Source organism: Antechinus flavipes, chromosome 4, assembly GCF_016432865.1.
Source record: "Antechinus flavipes isolate AdamAnt ecotype Samford, QLD, Australia chromosome 4, AdamAnt_v2, whole genome shotgun sequence".
Lineage (NCBI taxonomy): Eukaryota > Metazoa > Chordata > Mammalia > Dasyuromorphia > Dasyuridae > Antechinus > Antechinus flavipes.
This window is the reverse complement of record NC_067401.1, coordinates 250,959,161-250,965,340: the sequence shown is the minus strand read 5'-3', so window position 1 is coordinate 250,965,340 and position 6,180 is coordinate 250,959,161.

Genomic DNA, 6,180 nt, shown 5'->3' with positions numbered 1-6,180 from the left:
CAAGCATTGTACTAATTAGTTCTACTTAGTACCTTGTTTCAGGTTCTGGCCCAAAACATCTTCTTGTAAGATCAGATCAATAATCTATCAACTCTAATGAGTTAGCAGTTTGTAAAGATTCCAACAGCTCTCTATTTTACTAATGAGACCTTTATCAAATCCCTTAAATTTAAAAATGTTTTCCCAATTTGTTGCTTCCCTTCTAATTTTGTTTGCATTAGTTTTGTTAATACAAAAACTTTTCAATTTGATATAATCAAAATTTTCTATTTTGTGATCAATAATGATCTCCAGTTCTTCTTTGGTCACAAATTCCTTCCTTCTCTACAATCCTGAGAGGTAAACTATCCTATGTTCTACTAATTTGCTTATAATATCACTATTTCTAAATCATGAAGCCATTTTGACCTAATCTTTGTATTTGCTATTAAGTATGGGTCAATGCCTATTTTCTGTCATACTAGCTTCCAATTTTCCCAGCAGTTTTTGTCCAATAGTGAGTTCTTATCCCAAAAGCTGGGATCTTTGGGTTTGTCAAACACTAGATTGCTATAGTTATTGACTATTTTGTCCTGTGAACCTAACCTATTCCACTTATCAACTACTCTATTTCTTAGCCAGTACCAAATAGTTTTGATAGCCACTGCTTTATAATATGGTTTTAGGTCTGACACAGGTAGGGTACCTTCATTGGAATTCTTTTCATTAATTCCTTTAAAATTCTTGACCTTTTATTCTTCCAGATGAATTTATTATCATTTTTTTCTAGATTTGTAAAATAATTTTTTGGGAGTTTGATTGGTATGACACTAAATAAGTAGATTAATTTAGGCAGTATTATCATTTTTATTATATTTGCTCGGCCTACCCATGTGCAATTGATACTTTTTCCATGTATTAAATCTGACTTTATTTGTTTAGAAATTGTTTTGTACTTGTGTTTATATAGTTCCTAACTTTCCCTTGTCATATGAATTTCCAAATATTTCATGTTTCAACAGTTATTTTAAATGGAATTTCTCTTTGTATCTCTTGCTACTGAGTTTTATTAGTGATTTATAAAAATGCTGATGATTTATGTGGATTTCTTTTGTATCCTACAACTTTGCTAAAGTTGTAGATTATTTCTAATAGTTTTTTAGTTGATTCTCTAGGATTCTTTAAGTATACCACCATATCATTTGCAAAGAGTGATAAATTAGTTTTCTCATTACCTGCTCTAACTCCTTTAATCTCTTTTTCTTCTTTTCTTACCAAATATAACATTTTGAATACAGTATTGAAAAGCAATGGTGATAGTGGGCAACCTTGTTTCATCCTGACCTTATTGGAAATTGTTCTAGTTTGCCCCTATTACATATGATGCTTGCTAATGGTTTTGAATAGATACTACTTATCCTTTTAAGGAAAAGTCTTTTTCATAGCAATGGGTATTGATTTTATTAAATTTTTTCTGCATTTATTGGGGTAATCATATGAATTTTGTTAGTTTGGTTATTGATACACTCAATTATGGTAATAGTTTTCCTAATTTTGAAGCTGCCCTGCATTCCTAGCATAAATCCTTCTTGTTCACATTATAATATATTGGGGATGACTTTTTGTAATCTCTTTGCTAATATGTTATTTAAGTTTTTTGCATCAATATTCATTAGGGAAGTTGGACTATAATTTTCTTTCCTTATTTTCACCCTATCTGGTTAAGTTATCAGTACCATATATGTGTCATAAAAGGAATTTGGTAGGATTCCTTTCCCTATGTTTTCAAATAGTCTATATAGTATTGGATTTAATTGCTCTTCAAATATTTAATAGAATTCACATGTAAATTCACCTGGCCCTGGAGTTTTTTTTCTTAGGCATTTGATTAATAGCATGTACAATTTCATTTTTTTCTCAAATGAGAGTTTTTAAATAATTAGTTTCCTCTTTTGTTAAACTAAGCAATCTATATTTTTTGTAGATATTCTTCCATTTCACTTAGATTATCTAATTTATTGACATATATTTGGCCAACATAACTCCTAATTATTGCTCTAATTTTCTCTTCATTGGTGGAAAGTTCTCCCTTTCTTCTTTCCTATTTCTAATCAAATTAAATAAACATGTATCTACTTTTTTATATAAAACTGAATTTTATTTTTATTTATTAATCGTTCCTTTTATTTTCAAAATTTCTAATTTGGTATTTAATTGAGTTCTTTTTCTCACTTTCTTAATTGTATATCCAATGCATTGATCTTCTCTTTCTCTATTTTATGTAAGTAAGCATCTAGATATATAAAATGTCTCCTTATAATTGCTTTGGCTGCATCCCACAAATTCTGGGATATTGTCTCATTCTCTCATTATTGTCATTCTCTTGGATGAAGTTATTGATTGTCTCTATGATTTGTTTTTTCATACCTTCATTCTTTAGGATTAGATTATTTAGCTTCCAAATTAATTTTTGGTCTATTTTCCTCTGGCATTTTATTGCATGCTATTTTTATTGCATCATGATCTGAAAAAAAATGTATTTACTATTTCTGCCTTTCTGCATTTGATTTGAGATTTTTATCTTCTAATACATGGTTCAGTTTTGTATAGGTTTCATGAACCGCTGAGGAAATAATATACTCCTTTCTGTCTCCATTCAATTTTCTCCAAAGATCTGTCATGCCTAACTTTGCTAAAATTCTGTTTAACTTCTTAACTTGTTTCTTATTCACTTTGTGGTTTGATTTATCTAGTTCTGAGAGAGCAATGTTAAGATTCCCCACTAGTACAGTTTTGCTGTTTATTTCTTCTTGCAGCTCTCTTCTCCTCTGGCAACTTGGATGCTAAACCACTTGATGCACATATGTTTAGTAATGATATTGCTTCATTATCTATGGTACCCTTTAGCAAAATATAGTTTCCATTCTTATCTCTTTTAATTACATCTATTTTTGCTTTTGTTTGATCTAAGATTAGGATCACTACCCCTGCTTTTTTATTTCACCTGAAGCATAATAGATTTGCTCCAGCTTTTTATCTTTACTCTGTATTGCTTTGGTTAAAATATTTCTTGTAAACAACATTTTCTGAGATTCTTGCTTTTAATCCAGTCTGCTATCTACTTCTGTTTTATGGGAAAGTTCATTCCATTTATATTCATAGTTAAAATGACTAATTCTATATTGCTTTCTGACTCCCACCTTCCTCACATAGCCCTCTCCTTTTAGAGCCTCTACCCCTTTCTTACATTTTCCCCCTGCTACTTCTGTTTTCCTTTCTATTAGCCTCCCCTTTCCTTTCATCTTTCCTCTCCCACTTCCCTATAAGGTGAGATAAGTTTCTTTTTCATACCAAATATGTCTGATATTCTCTCTTAGAGCTAAATCTGATGACAGATTTACACAATTTCATCCCCCTTCTTTCTTTTCCTCAATTATAATAGGTCTTCTTTGTATCTTCATGAGATATAATTCCCTCATTTTCCATGTTCATCTTTTTTTTTCCAGGAAATTCTCTTTTTATCTCTTTTTGCTTTTTCATATTATAATAAAATAAAACTATACCAATATTATCTAAGTATAACCATAACAGAAATATATTCCCAAGAGTACTTTCCTTTTTATCTTTTTATTCTTCTCTTAAGTTTTGTATTTGGAGATCAAATTTTTTTATCAACTCGGGTATTTTCATCAGAAATAGATGAAATTCACCTGTATTACTGCATGTCCATCTTCTTCCCTGAAAGATAATGCTCACTTTAGCTGGATAACTTAGTATTGCTGTAATCCAAGTTCCTTTGCCTTTTGTAATATCCAATTTCAGACACTTTGCTCATTGAAGGTGATAGCTATAAGGTCCTGGGTAATCCTGATTGTGATTCCCCAGCATTTCAATTTTTGTTTTTGGATGCTTGCAATATTTTTCTTTGGTCCTACAGTTCTGAAATTTAACCATGATTTTCCTTTAGAGTTTTTAATTTGGGGTCTCTTCCACGAGGTTGGTGAATTTTTTCTTTTTTTATCAATTCAATCCAATAAATATTTATTAAGCATGTGTCAGTACAGTGCTAAGTATTGGAGATAGAAATAAGAACAAGAAAAACAGTACCTGTCTTCAAGGAATTTATAATTTTTTTGTTTGTTTTTGTTTAATTTTTTAAAATAATTATAACTTTTTATTGACAAAACCCATGCCTGCATAATTTTTCACAACATTATCCCTTGAACTCACTTTTTTTTTTCTAAATAACTTTTTATTGATAGAACCCATGCCAGGGTAATTTTTTACAGCATTATCCCTTGCATTCACTTCTGTTCTGATTTTTCCCCTCCCTCCCTCCACCCCTTCCCTTAAATGGCAAGCAGTCCTTTACATATTGAATAGGTTACAGTATATCCTAGATACAATATATGTGTGCAGAACCAAACAGTTTTCTTGTTGCACAGGGAGAATTGAATTCAGAAGGTATAAATAACCCAGGAAGAAAAACAAAAATGCAAGCAGTTTCTATTCACTTCCCAGTGTTCTTTCTTTGGGTGTAGCTGCTTCTGTCCATCTTTGATCAATTAAACCCCTCTGTAACGAAGAGATGTGAATTTTTTCAATGGCTATTTTGCCTTCTGATGCTGGTACATTAGGGTAGTTTTCTTTTATGATTTCCTAAAGTATAATATCTAAGCTCTTTTTTCATCATGGCTTTCAGAAAATCCAATAATCCTTAGATTATCTCTCCTAGATCTATTTTTATTGTTTTTCCTAGGAGGTATTTCATAGTTTTTTCTATTTTTTTTTTCATTTTTTGGGTTCTATTTGACTGATTCTTGAAGTCTTATTGAATCTTCACTTCCATTTGTTTGATTCTAATTTTTAGTCTATTATTTTTTTTCAGTTCCCTTTTTAGCTTCATTTGCTAAATGTGTCTTTTGTGAAATTTGAATTTTTTGCCAATTGAATTTTTTTGTTCACTGAATTATTTTTCCATTTCACAAATTCTGTTTTTCAATGAATTGGTTTCTTTTCCATATCTATGTTGTAAGGAGTGATATGCTTTTCCCTTTTCATCAAATCTATTTTAAGGAGTTTTATTCAGATAATAATTGTTTTTCCTTTTCCATACTGTCTTGTAAAGATCTTTTTTCCTTTTCTCATTTTTCTTCTAACTCTCTTTTAAGATCTTTTTTTGTGATATTCCAAGAAAACCTTGTGAAATGGGAACCAACTGATAGCTCCCTTTCGGGCTTCATCTGGAGTTGATTTGCTTTTGGGAACCTTAGGGTTTGATGTTTGTTCTCTCTCTCTCCATGAAAGTTTACAATGTTCAGAGTTCTTTTTACTTTTTTGCTCATTTTTACAGGTTGAGATCTGCTCTTAAGGCAAAGGAGTGAGAGCTGCTTTAGTTTGCTCCTGAGCTTGTGTTTCTGACTGATTTCTGGTGCTGGATAATTGCTACCAGTTGCCGAGTTCTTCCAGAGCTTAGTGGCTTACAATTTATCTTTTGTATTGGCTTTGGAATATCTTGCAGCAAATCTAATAAATCACTAACCTGCAACCAGATTAGAGTAGACTAAGAGAATCACAGATGGTTTTCCAGTTCATGGATGCAGTAACTCTCTGGCTCCCCTCCCTAGCTCCTTGCTCCAAGCTTCTTGTGCTGCGGTCTTGGCTCAACAGACTGCCCCACTGCCTGATTGAAAGCTCTGTTCTGAAGTTCTTCTAAGGTATCTTCTTCTAGAAATGTGTTGCACTCCAAATATTTGTGGGTTCTGTTGCTTCAAAACCAGTTTAGAGGCTTAATCTGCTGTTGGTTTTGGAGAAAGAGCAGAACAGATCATAGAAAATTGTGTCTGTTCTCCACCATCTTGGCTCTGTCCTTGAATTTCCAAATCTCAAAGATTTTTCCATCTCTAATACTCCTTTGCTTAGGAGTAAAAAGAACACAACAAATATAGAATGAATATTGGGCCCATGTGGCTTCAAAAATCCCACTGGGCCTCACCTGCATGAAATTTTATAGCATTACATTTATCTGACTTGAACATAATCAGGAAACAGCATAAAGGATATTATTAATTAGAAATATCTTTTGTATTCACTCTAAATTCTGTCTTTGTAATCTTTGTAAGTGAAAGGACATTTTACCTTTTTTTCCCCCTTCTTTAGTATAATTCTGATATGTTTTATAGAAGGTTCAACCACTTTATA